At 37.7% G+C, this 20740-nt stretch overlaps 1 long non-coding RNA gene across 1 annotated transcript; it reads left to right on the top strand.

Moving 5' to 3' along the window:
- Window positions 1-354: 354 nt before the first annotated feature.
- Window positions 355-2084, top strand: LOC112662345 (uncharacterized). The gene is made up of 3 exons (XR_003138429.2): window positions 355-762; window positions 848-950; window positions 1659-2084. It is a non-coding gene; the product is annotated as an uncharacterized LOC112662345 (long non-coding RNA).
- The last annotated feature ends 18656 nt before the right edge of the window (window positions 2085-20740 follow it).

The raw sequence follows: 20740 nt of genomic DNA on the forward strand, positions 1-20740 counted from the left end.
TCCAGAAAATATACTGATTGAAATATCATCTTTAGGAAGTCTGTTCTGAAGACACTAATTGATATTGTTTGAGGAAGTGTAAGTGTCTGTCATGAAAACCATTTTAACGGCTGACTTGTTTTCTTCTTTAGTTTGCTTAACTTGGCAGAGTGTTAACTTCCCCCTTAGAAAACCTCCTATTTTGATTTATGAATGTTTTCAAATTTTTAAGATTCTCCAAACCGTTGTTTCACCTGTAAGTAGAGAGATAGCTTGTTTGGCTAGCTGCCTTGCATGACTCTGTGCCAGGCAATGAATAATGCCATGTTCAATATTCTAAATTTGTGTTCCAAATTCTGAATTTCCAATGAGCTGCATGGAACTCTACTGATAAGTGACTGATTTTCCCTGCAAGGATTGTCTTATTTTAAACTTCAAATTTAGTTGCCTTACTTTATGTAAGGCAATTTTGAATGGATTTTAAAGTAAAGATGAAGACTATTCATACTTTTCTAAACCTAGAAGGCAGAAGAACTGAGCCAATGAAGGAGTGCATCTTATCTAAGAGGACTACAGGTCTTAACAGTAGCATACAGGGAACGCTCTTTCTTTCAAAATGGTGCTAGCCAACCTTTAATAGAAACCTCAGATATAAAGTATTACCGAAGTTCCCCAAAGGATTTCTACATGTTTAAAAATATAAAAATACTTATGTGCCTGGAACTGGAGCTGAGGAAATGATAATGATTCATATGAGTGACCAGATATTTCTTCAATATTAAAGTAGGCTGATTTGAAATTCTAGAATTTGGATGAACTTAAAAATATTATTTACCTATTTTTGTCTTCCTCTGCAATTTTTTTCTAGGCCATATTATAAGTACCAGGATAATGCAAGAAAGCTTTTCTTAAAGCTTTTCCAGCATAAGGCAAAGGAAGGATTGCCAACAGTTGCTTGTCAGAGAATGTCTGTGAGTATTCCAAACAAACTTTGTGAACTTGAGCATCATTATTTTTTCTTTTCTTTTTCATTTCCAAAATGTGTGTCAGCCAAGACTGTACCTAACTAATCTGAGCTTGCATAGATTATACAGTTCATTTAGACAATGTAGGTAGTTTGACTACTAGAGCTTAGATAATTCGCACATGGGTTAACCAGATTACTGTACACTCCCCCATGTCTCGTTAGGTTTGTAAACCTGTCAAGACATTAAAAACCAACAACAAAGATTCTGAGTTTTTCCCTAATTCATGTTTAAAATATACTCAATAACATTAACCAGTGGTTTCATATATTACATATTTTGACTTCGGGGTATAAGAGAATGGTTTATATTGAATTTAGGGACTGTTGCTATGGGAAAAGCGACCATGCTAATTTTTTGTACTGAAAAAGAAAGGTCCAGTCTCTTTGTGGCTAGAACTGTGACTGGCATGCAGGATTCTTCTATTGTCTGTGGTAACACCATACTGATCATTGATATTGGTATACTATTGGAGAGGTAAAACAAAACTAGCAATAAAGTTTCTAATAGCTACTAAATTAGGAGGGAAATATAACACAGTGCAGTCAAGTTGACGAGTCGAATTAATTCCCACTGGAGTCAGAATGAAGAACAGTGTTAGTGCTGGCTTACATTTTGGGTGAGTCCACTTGACAAACATTTTTCCCCTGCCAGGGTAGGTGAGTTCACTTAGGGTGGCTTCTTCTACCGGGAACAGGAAGAAGGTATTAATACCAACAAATGGAGACAGAAGACCACTTCACATTTTGTTGTGACCTAGAATTTGGAGAATGTGTTGGAGACTGATGGATACATACACAGAACCCACCATGGACTTGCTGAATAGGTGCCAGACTGCCCAACTTTCCTGTTTATCACCCTTTATCTTGAGGATCATCTTGTATAAAACACAGACCCATGAAATATAAGAATGAATCATTAATTAAAAAAACAAAAGAGGGGTGCCTGAGTTGCTCAGTCATTAAGCCTCTGCCTTAGGCTCAGGTCATGATCCTGGGGCCCTGCTCAGTGGAGAGCCTGCTTCTTTCTCTTCCTCTCCCTGTCTGACTCCCTGCTTGTGCTCTTTCTCTCTCTCTCTCTCTGTCAAATAAATAAATAAATAAAATCTTAAAAATAAATAAACAAAAGAGTAACTTGCACTAACATTACTTTTGCCTACTTCTTTCCCCAAGAATGGCTTGTTGAGGGGGATTACATGGTTTGTCATAGAGACATAGGGAAGTACTTTGAATGGTGGAGGTAGAATGGTGGCACCTAGAGGAGAGTATGTGTCTTGCCCTAGAATGGCGTGACAAAAGCCATTGCATAAAGAGCCTCAGATAGAGAATGGGTATGAGATATGAGTCCAGCAGCCCACCTGAATGTGCTGACAGACAACACTGGCGAATGTTCACCCATGTTCAGTGGATCAAGAAACATAAGGACCGTAGCAACTATTGGTGAAAGGAGCTGCTTCTCACCCTGTTTTCTGGTATTGCATATGTTCAACAGTTTTGCATTGTACAAAATAAAGTGGCAAGGGGGTGCCCCAATGGCTAAGATAGAAATTCTCACCAGCTCAGAGACTGAGGCTTTGAAGCAAATACAATTTGATCCAGAGAAATAAAAAAGAAAAAAGGGACACCCTAACTGTGATGTTTACACACATTTTGAGGTGAGATCTACAAGCACCTAGTTCAGCGCATGGCTTACGACAGGTAAGCATTGTTCCTTCAACAAATGTTCATTGAGTATGTATCCTGTGTCAGAGCCTGTGTTACATGCCAGGCAAAGTGAGGTATGAAAAACAAGGTGCAGCCCTTGTGCTCATGGAGGTTACATAGAGGGAAAGAGGCATATTAAATGACTAAATACTTGATTTTTAGTTTCATGAGGGAGTGAGCCTTAGGACAAATGTGATTCACAGCTGAGGTCAAAGCCAAAGGAATTGCAGAGAAGTAGAGCCAGAAGCCTGATGACACTGAAGAAGTCTGGATTAAATCCCTGCCAGGGGGACACCTGGGTGGCTCAGCATTTGAACGTCTGCCTTAGGCTCAGGTCATGATCCTGGGGTTCTGGGATCGAGTCCCACATCAGGGTCCCCGCAGGGAGCCTGCTTCTCCCTCTGCCTATGTCTCTACCTCTCTCTGTGTGTCTCTCATGAATAAATAAATAAAATCTTAAAAAAAAAAAATAAATCCCTGCCAGGAGTCTTATCCCTGGACTTTTAGCTACAGGAGGAAAGAAGTTCTACTACAGACGTGCAGATACACACACACACTTAGTCACTCATCTTCTCTTTAAGCCAGTTAGAGAATTCTGACACAAGAAGCCAAAAGAATTCTTTACTAAAACACCAAGGAAAAAGAAAGAAAATAAGAGCAGGCCAGACATATATCATATTTAAGGGTAGTAACTTAGAAAAATAAAAAATCCATAACAGGAAATGTAAACATGTTCCCATAGCCTAAAGGGAAGGGAAGCTGCTCAAAGAAAAGACAGCCAGTGCTCTGCACATAGTAGGCAGGCAGTAAATAGTGGTTTTATTGGTTAAATTAAATTTACCAATACTGGGAATCTGCCAATATAATAAAGAGGACATACTTATTTTATTTTATTTTACTTTACTTTTTAAGAGGACACTTTTAAAGGAGATGTGATTGCTACAGGAAGTTCTCAGTTCTTAAGCATTTATAGGAAGGAGTGATGGGGGGTAGAAGGCACCCATGGCTCAGAAGGAAAACAACAGAGAAGAACAGCCTATAAGAATTCCATTATATTATAGAACAAAGCTCTAGGATGCTAAGCTTTGTGAAAACATCTAAGAATCATAAAAAAGAGTTTCAAGAAGTTATAAAATAAGCTCTCCAAACTGACTTCTGCCTAATGGCATGACAGATTAACTGGCACTCTTCATTCCTGTTTCCAAAACATCATTGCTAAAAACTACAGCCCCCTCTGAAGGCTCATGCTTCCTAGGCTCCTTCTAGAATGTGTATAAGGCAAAGCTATCATTGAAACTATGTACATCCCAACTTTCAACTGTGTTTCTTCTCAGTTTATGCCACTTTTATATGCTGTGATAGTTAAAAATTATGCAAACTCATGAAATGACTAGGAAAGGAGTTTTTAAAAATACTAAATTAAAAATTTCAGGAAGATTACAAAAATGAGTTGGTAAAAATAATAATAAGAGAAATCATATTATAATCAAAAGATATTTGAAAGATGGTAAAAATCTAGATTACTGCCCTTGGATTGTTTTGTGGGTGATTTAAATTTTTATTGCACTTGAAGTAAACAAGAGTGGAAGATTGTAGCCCATGAGACATACTATACACAAGAAAGTAGTGCAGAACTCCAAAGAGGGGATTCATGCTCAAAGAACAGACCTACATCCTGCATCAAAGGCGTGGTGAAACAATGTACACAAGTAGCTTAACATACACATGAAACCACCAGGTACTATAGATAGATCACATTAATTGAAGAATTTCTACTATGTGTTCAGAGGAAAAATAATAAGAAGGAGCAAGTCTTCTCTATAGGACAGTTTGTGTTAGGATAACTGATGAAGTGGATAGACAAACACTATTCAACTCTATTCCTGTTCCATCTGTCTGTCAAAACATATTTACATCAGAAATAATAGAGCAATCCTAATTAAGAAGGGATTAAACAAACAATGCAGGTAAAAGAGTACCAAGATGTTTTTAAAGTTCAATTTTCTAGGCTTTAATGAATTTACCCCAAGAATTTCAAGAGCAGGTATAGTCAAACTCTGAACAGTGATGGAGAATGGAAGAAATGTTAAAGGATTTGTTTCAAGTTTTCAAAAGGGAAGAATTTGAATACTATATATTAAAGGCCAGTATGTTTGATTCACTGTCTAGGGAAACACTAGACTGAATTATTAAATGCATTATTTGCCATCATTTAGAAACAGAATTGGTGATCACTTAGCAATCACACCAAAACAAACTCACATCCTTCCTCTTATTGTTGTTCTTTTCTAATATGCTTATGAAGCCATAGGAAATGATCAGGAAAACTCCAGCAAATGTCTTATGACATTCTGGTGGACAAGATGAGGAAATGTGATAATGTGGCTAGAAGTAGTTGACACTGATGGAAAGGCTATATTCAGAGCAGAGGAACCACAAGATGAATGCTAGCTTGAGGAGAGGCCTTTACCGGTGCAACTGAGTTTTCCTCTGTGTCTTGTCCTAGCCAACTACCCTATCAAATATTGCTGACCAAATTTTCAGGTGACAAAAAGCTAGAAGAAAGGTTTAGTAGAAAGGGTGATAGAATCAGGATCAAAGAGATCGTGACTAAATAGAATATTAGGCTGAAGCCTCTTAGACTAGCATCTAGCAAGATTGGATTTAATTGGATATAACTCACATAGTTATGGGAAGTTGAATTTAAATCTAATTTATTCAGATCAGCTCACCAGGAAGCCTTGTAGCAGGCATAGAAAACACCATTAAGGGGTCTTATTGCTGATGTTGGCAATGTCTACCTTATAAAATGTTGAGGTTAAAACCACTAGGCACAGTCTCTAGGGGAGGTGTATGTGTATGTGAAATAATCTCCATCCCCATTCTAGTCAGTTCCAGGGCATCCTGCACAGAGTGGAAAATAGCTATTTGGGGAAATATGCGCATTGTGTGGACAGTCAGAATACCAGAGACAGCTTCAGGTCACAATTATGAGCAATCTGTCCACAACCTAGAGCCAGGCTAATGGTAAATGACAGAGCAGGAACCTAGACACCTCTTCACTGATTAATTCTGTAGAGGTAGGAAGAAAGAGTCAGGGGCTGACCAAAGAGACCACGTAAGAGAGTAAATCTATAGAAGCACTATGCTTGGATCCTTCCCTAAGGATCAGTAGTTCTCCTATTTGCCTATGCCTAAGCCTAGACTTTCCAGTGGTACATAGCAGCACTTACATATCTTTCCTTTGGTAGCACTAATCTGATTTCCATGTGAAAATTTCCTCTCATCTACTGTGTAGTCTTGGTGGAACTGCAAACCAAACGAAGCCATCCTACCCTTCTCTAACCAGTGTTGTAAACATCACCCAAGATAAGCCAAAGATGAGATGCAAGAATAAATACATGTACAGTTAAAATGATTTCTTTTCATTTTTGGTCCTTCAAGAGGTCTGTTGATATTCTTACTTTTCGGAGTTTAGTTCTCCTGCCTTCCTGTTGAATTGTATAACCTTCCAAGGAAGTTATCTTCTGCTGAAAGAAAAGAAATTTGGGGTAAAATGGTGACATGACATGCAAAGAATATACCTGGGTATTTGTTCACTAAAAACAAACAAACAAACAAACAAACAAACAAAAACTTCAAGTGTCTTTCTGAAGAAAATTTTGGCTTTTCCCATGAATATCCTAGGAACATACCTCAGGACTGCCATTCTCCACTAAATTATTTTGACACATTTGTGCACCATCACCAATTATTCTGTGTAATGGGAATGATTTATCTCTGTAAAGTTGTGATGTGTGTGAGTGGTTTATTTTTCTTATAAAGTAAATCAGATCCAAGGCTTTCTCTTACAAGGTCACTCACACTCAGTTGCAAACAGACTTTTTTATTTAAAAACTTTAATTAATTAATTAAAAATAATAACTGAAGTATAGCTGATATAGAATATTAAATTAATTTCAGGCATATAACATACTGATTTGACAATTATATACATTACAACAGGCTCACCATGATAAATATGGTTACCATCTGTCACCACACAAAGTTATTACAATATTATTGAGTACATTCCCTATGCTGGCTTTCTTAAGTGGAGAGAAGAGTCTGGACTGATTGGTAGTTAATAGAATCATTTGCACCCTGGTATAGGTTGATAGGAACGTGTCTTGCACAGGAACCTAATATGTGCTTCACTGTGTGCTCACTACTTTTGAGGACACAGGGAAATCATCAGTTCTCATTAAAGGCCAGCTTTTAGGAGGCCAGCATTATCTTCATCCCAAAACCAACAAAGACCCCACCAAAAAGGAGAATTACAGATCAATATCCCTGATGAACATGGATATAAAAATTCTCACCAAAATACTAGCCAATAGGATCCAACAGTACATTAAAAAGATGATTCATCACAACCAGATAAGATTTATCTCTGGGCAGCAAGACTGGCTCAACATCTGCAAATCAACTAATGTGACACACTACATTAATAAAAGGAAGGACAAGAACCATATGATCTTCTCAATAGACACCGAAAAAGCATTTGACAAAGTACAAATTCTTGATTAAAACTTCACAGTGTAGGGATAGAGGAAATTTACCTCAATAACAAAAATCCACCTATGAAAACCCCACAGCGAACTCATTCTCAATGGGGGAAAAACAGAGCTTTTCCCTTAAGGTCAGGAACATGGCATGGATGTCCACTATCACCATCACTGTTCAGCATAGTAGTAGAAGTCCTAGCCTCAGCAATCAGAGAACAAAAAGAAATTAAAGGCATCTGAGTTGGCAAAGACGTCAAACTCTCACTCTTTGCAAATGACATGATATCCTATATGTAAAACCCAAAAGACTCCACTCCAAAATTGCTAGATCTCATTCAGGATTCAGCAAAGTGGCAGGATATAAAATCAATGCACAGAAATCAGTTTTGCATTCCTATACACTAATAATGAGACAGAAGAAAGAGAAATTAAGGAGTCAATCCCATTTACAATTGCACCCAAAACCATAATAAGATACCTAGGAGTAAACTTAACCAAAGAGGCAAAGGATCAGAAAACTATAGAACACTCATGAAAGAAATTGAGGAAGTCACAAAGAAATGGGAAAAACTCCCATGCTCAAGGATTGGAAGAATAAATATTGTTAAAATGTCTATGCTACCTAGAGCAGTCTATACTTTCAAAGCAATCCCTATCAAAATACCATCAACTTATTTCACAGAGTTGGAACAAATAATCCTAATTTGTATAGAACCAGAAAAGACCCCAAATAGCCAAAAGAATGTTGAAAAAGAAAACCAAAACTGGTGGCATCACAATTCTGGACTTCAAGCTCTATTACAAAGCTCTAATTATCAAGACAGTATAGTACTGGCAAAAAACAGACACGTGGATCAATGGAACAGAATAGAGAACCCAGAAATGGGCATTCAACTCTGTGTTCAACTAATCTTTGACAAAGCAGGAAAGAAGACCCAATGGAAAAAAAGAAAGTCTCTTCAACAGATGATGTTGGGAAAATTGGACAACCACATGCAGAAGAATGAAATTAGACCATTTCCTCACACTATACACTAAAATAGACTCAAAATGGATGAAAAGACTAAATGTGAGACAGGAATACATCAGAATCCTGGAGGACAATACAGGCAGCAACCTTTGTGACCTCGGCCATAGCAACTTTTAATAGACACATCTGCAAAGGCAAGAGAAACAAAGGCAAAAATAAACTACTAGCCAACAAAACCAAAAGACAACTAACAGAATGGGAGAAGATATTTGAAAATGACACATCAGATAAAGGGCTAGTATCCAAAATCCATAAAGAACTTATTAAACTCAACACTCAAAAAAAAAAAAAAACACGAAATAATCCAATCCAGAAATGGGCAGAAGACACAAATAGACATTTTCCCAAAGAAGACATAAAAATGGCCAATAGACACATGAAAAAGTGTTCCACATCACCCAGAATCAGGGAAATACAAATCAAAGCATAATGAGATATCACCTCATAGCAGTCAGAATGGCTAAAATACACAAATCAGGAAATGACAGATGTTGGCAAGGATGCAGAAAAAGGCGTACCCTCTTACACTGTTGCTGTGAATGCAAACTGGTGTCATCACCCTGGAAAACAGTATGGAGGTTCCTCAAAAAGTTGAAAATAGAGCTATCCTACTACCCAGCAATTGCACTACTGGGTATTTACCCCAAAGATACAGGTGTATTGATTCAAAGGGGCATCTGCACCCCAATGTTTATAGCAACAACATCCAATAAAATGTGGTGTATATATATAAATGGAATACTACTCAATCATCAAAAGACGAAATCTTGCCATTTGCAATGACGTGGTTGGAACTAGAGGATATTATGCTAAACTAAATAGGTCCTTCAGAGAAAGACAATTATTGTGTGACCTCACTTATGTGTGGAACTTAAGAAACAAAATAGAAGATCATAGAGGAAGAGAGAAAAAATTATAACAAGATGAAATTGGAGAGAGAGAGACAAACCATAAGATACTCTTAATCTTAGGAAATAAATTGAGGGTCACTGGAAGGAAGAAGGGTGGGGGGATGGGGTAACTGGGTCATGTACATTAAGAAAGGCACATGATGTAATAAGCTCTGTACCCAGTCTTGTATAAGACTGATGAATCACTGACCTCTACCTCTGAAATCAATAATACATTAATTGAATTTAAATAAAAAAATAAAACAGAAAAAAATTTTTAAAAATACTAAATAAATAAATAAATGGCCAGCTGAGAGATGAGTAACATTATCTTTAGGAATCTAAATTCCATCCTGGATAAATCTTCCAGGCCTAAGCTTGAGGCTATGTGACTGGACCATAGTACTTCATTCAACTTTTTGTGGAATCACTCTACTAATAAGCACTTTAGCATTTTGCCCTTTTTCTTTCTTCTTTTAAGGACACATTAAAAAAAAAAAAAAACACCAAGTTCTTTCTGTACGTGCTGGACAAATATTGCTTAGGACATTGTTTTCAATGATATTTGTAAAAATACCTTCAGTGTTTCAGATGCTGTGATAATCGTCAGGTTTACAAGGGGAACGAGGGCAGATTCAGTTGTTGAACTCACAGAACTCACATTCTAGAGGGAAACAATTGTTAATCAAGTAATTATTTTAAAAAATGGAGGTAAATTACAAACTAATAGTTGGTATAAAAAGACATTACACACTGCTGTGAGTGCTTTCATGGGTCACTCCCCAGAATCTAGTGAGGGTCAAGGTCAGGGAGGGCTTTTCTGAATTTGTAGGATGATTTGAGAGCAGAAGGGTAACAGGAGTTAAGCAGGCATGGGGTCAGAGCAGGGATCTATATCTATGGATTTGCTGGATGTTTGGGTGTCATTATTGTCTCTACCTATCCTTAACTCCTACATGCAAGTTGGACTGTGTGTAGGTTATAGTTTTTACTTCGGAAAATCTGTCAGAGGAAGAAGGAGGCTTATCTTTGTTACTTTTTGAAAAGTGGAATAATTTATCTCATTTTTCTAGGAACAGTTACTTTCTAGTTTGAATTTAAATCTTTTTTTTAATTGATCTGTTTTGTAAATTTTGGTTGCTATGACAATAAATTGATTCACTTCAAAAGCTATTAACAGCAGCTTGGCTATTCTGTTTTCTTTGTTGAGAATATTATAATAGGTAAAATGTCAGCAATAACCAAGAAAATTCCAGGGACAGGAAAAAATGGTACAGGAGTTTGGCAAGACATGATATTCCTTCTGATTCATTAAACATTATAGAATTTAATTTCTGGTGAATAATTGAAAGATATTGATTCATTTCATATGAAAAACCAGAAGAGTAGGTTTAAGAATGATAACCTTTCTTCGGTTTTCACCTAATTTCATTCATTATTTCAAATCAATATTTATTGAGCTTCTACTATGAGCCAAGAACTGTGTTAGGTGCTATAAATAAAAGATGAATAAGACAAACTCCTCATCCAGTGATGAAGCTATAAACCTGAGTTTTCACAGATACAGTGGGGAAACATTAAGTCCAGAAAAAAATGTAGTAAAGCTGATGCCAGACATGTTTCCCCTCTCTTAGGCAGCATATCATAAAAAAGGCAAGAGCATACCTGAGCAAATGACATTGTCTTTGGTATATTTTTCACTTTCTAAAAACAGTGACTATGAGGTGAACACATTACTCAAACACATCACCTGATGGTAAAAATACCATCACCATGGACCCTCAGGACAAAGCTCAGAATTGTCTTCGGACAATTTCTGCCTGGGCTAAAAGTTAGCCTGACTTTGGGAACAATTAAATTCCAGCACTGCCAGTTAATGACTGTGTTTCAGTTTCCTCATGTAAAAGATGATAATAATAATAAATAATAATAATAATAATCCCCTATAAGGTCATTATGAGGATTAAATAAGCTACTATTTGCAAAGTTCGTAGAATCACATCAAGCATATACAGGTTAGATTTTTTTAAAGAGCTTTACAAGTAGTAATGAAGTGTGTGTGTGTATGTGTGTGTTTGGACTAAATAAAACAAACAGCTATATATGGCAATAGTAAGCTCTGAATTGAGGGGAGGAACCTAGGGCAGGAAACCACAAGCCTTACCTTCAGTCTTCTTTTACATTAAGAATTGCTTTAGAATTTTGAATAAGAATATTCACTGATCTCAGACCTCAGTCCTTCCACATTTCATGGCCCAGGAAACTTACTAATAAGCTATTGAATACATAAAAGCAAACAGTATGAGATAGAAAAATCAATAGAGACATAGATAATTCAGAAACTGGAAAGTAGATCCTGGATAATTGAAAGGTGATGGAGGTCAATGAGCTATGAAGTCAGTTCATCATCCTCCCTTTAAGAAGGGCAGTGGAAGTGTTTTGAGGACTGTGAAGGGATTTTTATCATAATAGAAAAACAAGGACTCTGCAGTGTTGTAGATCTATGCTTTTATAGTGAATTTTCCAATTACTAGTTATTTGAATGTGAACAATATTTTAAGTTCTCTTAAATCTATGAAATGGGCATACAAATGGGATTAATTGATATCAAGTTCTTATAATGGGTTGGAACAATATAGGTTTATGTTTAAGAAACTATTAAGCTGTTATTCTTATTTCTGTAAGTCTAACCCAGCTAGATTTCTAAATTGAATGAGATTTTAAAATATTGCTTAATTTTTAAGATTGGAGAACTGAATAATGCAGTTAGATAAGTAGTACTTAAGGAAAAAATATTTAAAAACCATTGAAATAAAGTGTGATCACAGTAAGATTTTTATCTGTTAAACTGGGCAATCTAAAATGTTAGACTTAAAAATTATAAAAGAAACCTAATATTTGAAACTGCAAAATTAAGCAATTGTTTTTTTTTTCCTTAGTCAAACATACTGTTTTCAAATTTAGATTTAAAAATCACCAGCAACCTGGGTGAGGTTAGATGTCTATAAACCTTCATTACCACATTTTGCTGACTATGGTGTGCCACTTACTTGTAAATACAGAGAGTTGGACTAATTTAGTGTCCAGGTAGACATCTTTATAAAATGAATTATGTGAAAATCTCTCTCTCTTTTTGTTCTTAGTGGACAGTGACCTGGCCAAATGCAGCATCTCCTGAAAGTTAGAGGGGTCTGTTTTTACCAGTGGGAATCCAAAGCTGCAGGAAAGCACCTAATAATTTCTACAGCCACCACATAGCTTTGAGGGCATTTATTTTCTGTATGTTTGTGTAATATGGACCTGTGTGTGTATATATATATGTATTAATGCATATATGTACATATATAATGACATTTATTATATGTATTTAAATCCAACATTATTACTTCCTTTTCAATACCCAAACTAACCTCTATCGTAGCTACTACTGAGCCAACAGCTAAGACTGATTTTTTCTGTATCTCTGTATCAGAATCCACTCGTGTCCGTGGTTCGATTTTAAGCTCCTTGAAGACAGCACCTTACCTTGTTTCAGTATATTGCAAAGGCTGTGCCAGAGTGTTGAGCATGTAACAAGTGTTTTGAAGCATGCTGTTTTTCGGGGCTTTATGTTTTCTTAAGTTTCATAAGTAGATTTAATATGCCTCCCCACTGCACTCCATTAACTGGTCGCCCCCACCCTAGTCTTCTTTTCTTTTTTAACTGACACAGCAAGTTTTTTCTAAATCAATAGCAAACAGTAGCATTTGGTCTAACCCAAAATGTATTATCACAAATTATGCAATAGTGGGAGCCTAACTAATAAAGTTTTACCAGTTTTACCTCTGTCTTACTTTTGGTCCTGTTCCCAGGTTTATTGGTCTTATTTTTGGTAAGGATTAGCCCTTCTGTTGCAAAGGAAATTATCTTAAAAATGTCCTTCCCAAATGACTGAAATACTAGTGTATGTAAAGAATATTCCTGTAAACAGTAATAGTTTCACATTGTTCTTAACTTTATTGAAAGCATCATTGTGTTCCTTAGCATGAGGAAAAGTAATACTTTAAATCTTTCAAATGCGATAATAAGAGGCTGTAGTGCTTTAGGAAATTGGAATCTGGAAGTCATAGGATGGGTCAAGAGACCAGTTCCTCCTCTAAGGAGCCTGGATAGAAAGAAAAATAGCTGCATTGTGCTAGAGGTCTAATGAGACACCATCACCAGGGGCTCTCCCGCTGAACTCCCACGTCACTTACTGAATGCTTTGAAAAAACTTACACTTTTAGGTAATTTTACAGCTGTGAATTGGCAAATTGGCAAGAGTCCTGAATAGCCTTGAATTTAAGGCTGAAAAAGGAGGGGAAAAAGGATATTTTATCAGGTCTTGTAAACTTATTTGGATTTTCCTCAGAGACTAGACCATCACAAAACACCCATTTTGATTTTAAATATGTGTCTTACAAACCTCCATGAGGCCATTGAATTCTTATCTATTTATATGCAGACAGACACATGTTGGGGGGGGGATGAAGTTTTTGCAGGTGCAAAAGTTGAATGTTTTAGCTTATTTAGGGTCCTTGCAAAATTACTTAACGTGGTTATACACACCTGACATATATTTATTGATTTATATTCCCCACATGATTTTCTTTTTCCAGAATAAAAAAGCTTTAAAAAATTAACTTTAGGTCGGTACGCTCCCATCCCCAACTTTGGTATTGTTTTTTTTGTTTGTGTTTTTGAGGTTGAGGGTTATCTATGACTCATTGGCAAGCTCCAGTTCAATCAATTTAGAAGGAACTTTTAGGGCTGAGTTATTTTTAAATGCCTGAAAATGAGGGAGTTCTAAATGGAAATCTAATCACAGCTTAACCTGTAGTCATGCAAACAGTCAACTATGAAATCAAATGAATTTCCAACCCTCTTAACCCATTAATGGTTACTGACTAGCTGTGTTGCCCAAATATCATCATTCAAAGGGCAGGAAACGGAAAAGGCACGTATCTGGAGGGGGGTGCAGTGGATAGGAAGGGAGGGGTGGTGCGGATGCCAAGAAGGAAATGTCTAGGAGACAACAATTTCCTCATAGACACAAGTGTGCAAGCTTACATAAGCATATAGCTCGCTCAGTTCCACATTGCTCATGGATTCTTATGAAGCCTTTCCTGGTAAATATTAAGCAAAGGAGTGTGTTGTCCTTGTGAAACTGCTTCTGATTTTGAATAGTTGCCATTTCAGAAGTTCAGCCTCTGCCATCCTCTTGATGGGACTGACTGCAAAGCACAGTCCCAGATTTCTTTGGAGTTTTGGGTCCATTTGAAAAATGTATAACCCCAGCTGGCACTCTCCCCAGTAACCTCCCAGGACCTTCTTTTCCTTTGCAGGCTTTTCCATACATTCTATCTCCCTTTTCTTTGCCTTTTGGCTAGATCTTTTTTTTTTTTTCTATCACCTCTAAGAATCTCCTGCTCATATGCTCAGCTCCACTTTGATTCTATTACTATCTATCCTAAGAACTGCACCCACAAACAACAGAAGTATCCAGAAAGGCTACTTTGGGGACAAAATAATTATCTAAACACCTGAAGATCTAAATTAGTGAAGAATAGACCTGTAAAAAAGGACATATATGCATATATGTATGTCTCCTTCTCTCTCCCTCTCACACACACTTATAAATGCCAATGCACGCCTCTAATAGATATGTGTAAGTTTTCCTGGAATTTTGAATTTAGTTCTCTTCAGAGAAGCAGGCATTCATTCCTGCATGATGGCAAACACACCAACTATTGAAAAAAAAAAAAAAAAGACTGTTTGGGATTGTTGAATTAATATTCTGTACCCTGTTAAATTAAGCCTTTCTCACCTCCTGGGTTGCCACCCCAACTAATCTGAATCTAGGCTGATATAAAAACCTGCATGAATAAGACAAGTCTAGTTTGGCATTCAATGAAAGCCGCGCTTGACTATTTCATCTCTTGGTAGAAAAAGGCAAGCTTGTTTAATGTCGCTTTAGTGCCAAGTGGTAATTACCCCCAAATGATTTCCTGGGGTTGAACCAAGCCTCTTTTATGAACATTTACCTCCAATGTCAGGGTAGAACTGAGAGGAAAAAAAGTCTTTTTCTTACACATACACACTCATAAAGATGAAAAATAAAAAGCCAAGGTAAACATTTTATTTTCCCTTTTCTTTTGTTAGATGTGGAACCTTGAGTAATGCATCTTTCCATGTGTGCTCTAAAAAAAAAGGCGAGCTGGGAACACAGCCCCTTGGTGCAACTTACACAAACTGTACATACTTAGCATGTTCTTAAGCTCTAACCTCTGTTTCCAAGGGCCTGCCCCAAACTGCAGGAAAGAAAGAGTATCTTGGTTTTGAAAAAGTTGAATTTGAATGGAAAAAACAAAACCCCTGTTTTTCATGTTTGACATTACTCCTTTACCTAAGACCCTATTTGCCATTGTACACTTATCCGTTAATGAATTCTCTGCCACATTCATACCACCAAAGAAGTGTACAGGGGAATAGAATGAGAATTGCCTGCCATCGTATGTGTGACTCTCACTCCATAAGTCGATATGAGTAATGCTTAAGGTCTTATGTGGTCCTCCTTTGTGATATCTTATCACAATATTTAAATAAGTCACTAATTGATTCATACTCTAAACTCTATTCCAGAGGATCCCAAAGTCCTTTCAAAATATTGTGTACATACAAACAAGTATTTCGTCCTAAGTTTTTAACATTTGTAATAGTTATAAGCTGCTTTGTCATTAATATCCATCAAATAGAGGACGTTTGGCTGAAAATGAAGAAAAGATTTATTAAATTTAGTTTCAGTTCCATTCATGGGATTAAAATATATGTAGGAATATGAAAAAGACTAATGTCTCTATGTTAAAGAAATCGATTTCCAGGGTGCCAAGTGGAAAAGTGTAATTGAAATTGACCCATTAAATGATTACATTATTTGTGTACCAAATCTAATATATTTCACAAAACTATACAGCTGTTTCAGTAACTACCTGCCAAACTGTATATATTGTTCCTAATTAAGTTTTATAAATGTACTTATAGAAATGTGAGGTTGCGGAATTATCCATGTAATATGTCTCTACATTTATGAAACCTATTCCAGAGAATTAAGACAAGGCAGTGCATTTCTAATCTCATGACTATTTCATGACTAGTGAAAGCTATAATAAACAAGGTAACAAAATGAACATTCAAGGGAAGTTTCCCAGTTAAATTCTGAAACATACTTAGAAATACATCTTAACTTCTAGCATTGTCCCCGAAAAATCACATTGTGGTAAATGCTTGACCTTTCAAAGTGTGTTTGAAACCCATATTCTGAGTACCTACTATGTGCCAGGCTCATGTATTTTCACATCAGCAATTTTCTTTAATCCTGGTAACCTCTCAGTGAAACAATTTCCATTATTCCTATTTGGTTAGTGAGAGATAGGCAATTCAACTAAGGTGCAAAATACTTAATACTTTTAATCTTTTTATCCATTTTCTTCCTCAGATGGTATGTTTCTGAATACCATCAAGAATAATGCTCTATTCGTCTTTGTATTTAAAGAATGAAAGAAAAATGTGTGGCTTTTCAAATGATGTAAAGGTCTCTTCCCCTTTACTTTTGCTTTGTTTACACTTCAGTTTCACTGAAAACCAATAATCAAAGACTCTAAGATATTGTACTTTTTTTTTTCAATTTGCCAAACAGAAGCATTTTTTTTAAAGGGCAAATACTATAGGATTTTCTTTAGAAGGAAATATGTTCTCCTTCATGTAAGATGATGCTACTAGCTAATTTCTGTGGGACCCAGGAAATTTAACAAAAATCCCCTGCCCCTGGACAAGCAGAGCAGGACTAACTACATTTTGTGCTGCACCCGCCACCTCCCCTATGACCCCCACATGACCTGCTTATTGCTTAAGGCGCTGCCCCACCCTAGTCAAGCCGCTGGGCACACCCTTACCAGAAATCGGCTCATAACAATGTAACCCCGCCTTGTGCCCTCCAAAACTGCGCGCCGATTCTGACCAAAGTAACAGGCCAGCCCAAAGTCATAGGCCGAGGGTACTATAGGGTAAAATGTAATTCAATCGGCCACCTGCGTGTGGACCGACAGGACTGCAACTTTCTGCCTATGTTACAATCCCATTGGCCACTGGCCCCTATGAAGCTGCTAAGCCTCTTAGCATCGGGGTCCAAGTCCCCGCTCCGCTGTGTCGGGTACACTTGGACCCAAGCTCCAGCTTGCAAATAAACCCTCGTGTGTTTGCATCGGAGTCGGCTCCTTGGTGGTTTCTCGGATTCGCAATCTTGGGCACAACAATTTCACTTTTTAAAAATCATTGAGTATAATACCTGCATGAGGTATTATTTCAAGTACATATAGAGATGAAGGAGGCAAAGTTCTCAAGGAATTCTGGAAAATTGTGAAACAGGCCGTTTGTCATCCTTTTCCTGGTGCTTCTATTCTCTCTCTTCCCAAGGGCTTGTTCTTTACCAAGGACTATTTTTCCTGGGGAGAATTAAACACTACTTGTTAATCACTGGGACAGGACTGAGAATGAAACTTTAATTTTATGAAGTGCCATAGGTAAGGACCTGCTCCAGGAATTGGTCTCTTCTGCCCTAGTATTAGAGCCATTGAAAGATCAATGTGGCTATAGACTGGAGGGTCTACAGAGCAAAGATAGAGGCAAAAAAGCGAGTCAGGAAAGCAGTTGGCTTCTACTAGGTCAAACGTCTAAGTGATATGTGGGGAAATTTACAGCAGGGAATTCAGGGGCAGGGGATACATTGAAATCCAAGAGGGCAGATGGTGCACTGCAATTGACTTGGCTCCAGTTTGTAACTCTGTGGCTCCAGTAACTAGGTCAGAATCTAGTCCTGAGCTGTGGAAAACAGCAAGTTTAGTTCCCAGACCTAGAGTAAATGGTTTGCTAAGAAGTTTACCAAGAGATGAATGAAGAACAGACGGAAGTCCAGGTATAACTGGGATGAAAGTTGGTGCTAAACTAGTTAAAAGGTGATTAGGTGATAGTCCTGTCCAAAATCACAGCTAGTTGGCAGCTTTTCACCTCCATCTATTCAAGATAAGGATCAGCTCTGAAACAGTGAATGGGGTGAAACCTACAGATTAATCAGCTTTCTATCACCGTATTAATGCTGTCAAACCACCTGCAGACTGAGAAGCTTTCAAAAATAAGCCCTTGTTATTGTTTGTGGGTTTATGGTCCTGTGAATCTGAGCCAAGTTTGGCTGACTGCAGCTGAGCAAGATCTTTTGAGGCCTTTGCTCAGAACTGGCATATTGTCACTTCTCATTCTACAGGCCTAAGTCACAAGGACAGCTCAGATTCAAGAGGGGCAGGGAATGGGCTCCATCTTTTGATAACAGACGTTGCAAAAGACATGGGTAGAGGGGAAGAGCAAAGAATTTTGACTATTTTGCTCTCACCATACTTAGGGCCCTGAACTTCAACTATTAGAAGGAAGGGATGTGGAGTTCAGGAGCCAACTGGGGCCAGGTGGGGCCAGGCTCTACTCCCATTGCCAGCTTTTAGATTTCCTTTCTTACAGCATGTCTCTCTCAGCCTGTGGATAAGGGAGGAGCATCCAGCAATGGTAACTCTCCTTAGAGTGTGAATAACCAGTAGCCCACTTCACAGACTAGTACTCATAAGGCAGTTCTAATTGCAGCCGCTTATATAAAGCTTCTTCATCTGTAAAGCATGGTTAATTATAGTACCTACCTCATGTGAGTCTCAAGAGGATGAAATGAGTCAAGAAAAAGACTCAGCAAGATCTTCCACATAATATGTGATTAGCAGGTATTAGTGGTTTTATTATTAGTTTCATTACTGTTACTGTTTTCCCTTGTTGACCTAGACAGACTAAATAATTGCAGGCAATGCATAATATTGAGGAGTATAGGGCTCTTAAAACTAAAACAATCTTCTTTCACGTAAGGCAGTTTTCAGCAAGACAATTTGTCTTTTTTTTTTTTTTTTTTTTTTACTAGTAAGGGTGATAATTTTGTGCCAATTGTCTGTACTTTTTTGGGGAGCACAGCTTGAAAATCATTGCTCTAGGATACCACTGAGCACAAACTCAAATGCCCATGAGGCCTGGCTGATAACAAAATGAACAAAGCCAGTGGGGCATAATTTAGTAGAAAGCCAATGCTGTGGCGAACTGGAACAACATCTACATATAAGGAGGCCACTGTCAGATGGAAGTGGTTTTGACTGATGGTAGAAGGAGAAAACGGGCATTTCTTGTGATCACAGCTTTTCCAGAGCTAACGAAATTTGGTTGGAGAAATAAAAAATGAACATGATTTGGTGTTAAGATTATAGACACTCTTGAATTAGACACTGAAGTCCTAGTAGGAAAATTTGGATTTAACATGGTGATACTGATTCAATGGCAAAGGTAACTTTTATTCTTCATTTAACTCTATTTAATAAAAAAAAAAAAAAGAAAAAGTAACATAAACCAGGAGATGGCACATAAAAGTATAAGGACTACTTGGAAAGTTGGTGCTTGTCACTGAGAAGCTGAAGCCAGAGGGGAAAAGCTGTAGATTTGGGGAATTAATGTTCTTGAAAGGCATAGGAGAGTGGACTGAGATGCAGAGGACCAGCAGTGCTAGGAATTCCACATTCTTTACTCTAGAGCTTCTAAGGACGTGCCACAACAAAGCATCAATGTAAGAGAGTAAGTCATTTTTTTTTTTTTTGTAATAATGAATGACAGCAGCTTTTTTTTTCTTCAACAATATCCATCCAGTGGAAAGTGGATCTGGGCTGTATCCATTTCAGTGTATGTGTGCAGACAGAACTGAAAAGTTTTTTTAAAATTTTTTTTAAATTTTTTTTAATTTATGGTAGTCACAGAGAGAGAGAGAGAGAGAGAGGCAGAGACACAGGCAGAGGGAGAAGCAGGCTCCATGCACCAGGAGCCCGACGTGGGATTCGATCCCGGGTCTCCAGGATCGCGCTCTGGGCCAAAGGCAGGCGCTAAACCGCTGCGCCACCCAGGGATCCCAGAACTGAAAAGTTTAACATCACCTGCATCCTGGAAGTCCCTGTATACATATTGTTGTTCTTTTGTGGTACATCTAGATATATTCCTGGATATTCCTCTGGTTTGAAAACTTGGTTTCCATTAGGGTGTGTAATCTTCCTGCTGTAATTTCATGAATACCGATGCACTGTGGCTCTGTTTTACAATGTTCCCTCCCAGGACCAACCTACAAATTTCGTTTCAAAGCCTCAGCCACATCCTCCTCCCTTGGTTGGTGGATTTCTTCCCACCCTTTTCTTTTTTTTAAGATTTTATTTATTTATTCATGACGATACAGAGAGAGAGGCAGAGACACAGGCAGAGGGAGAAGCAGGCTCCATGCAGGGAGCCCAAGGTGGGACTTGATCCCGGGACTCCAGGATCAGGCCCTGGGCTGAAGGCGGTGCTAAACCGCTGAGCCACCCGGGCTGCCCATCTTCCCACCCTTCTAATCAATCTTCTTAGGGTCCTTTATTTTCTCCTGTAGGTGATACTC

The sequence above is a fragment of the Canis lupus genome, chromosome 13, assembly GCF_003254725.2.
Source record: "Canis lupus dingo isolate Sandy chromosome 13, ASM325472v2, whole genome shotgun sequence".
NCBI classification, from domain to species: Eukaryota; Metazoa; Chordata; class Mammalia; order Carnivora; family Canidae; genus Canis; species Canis lupus.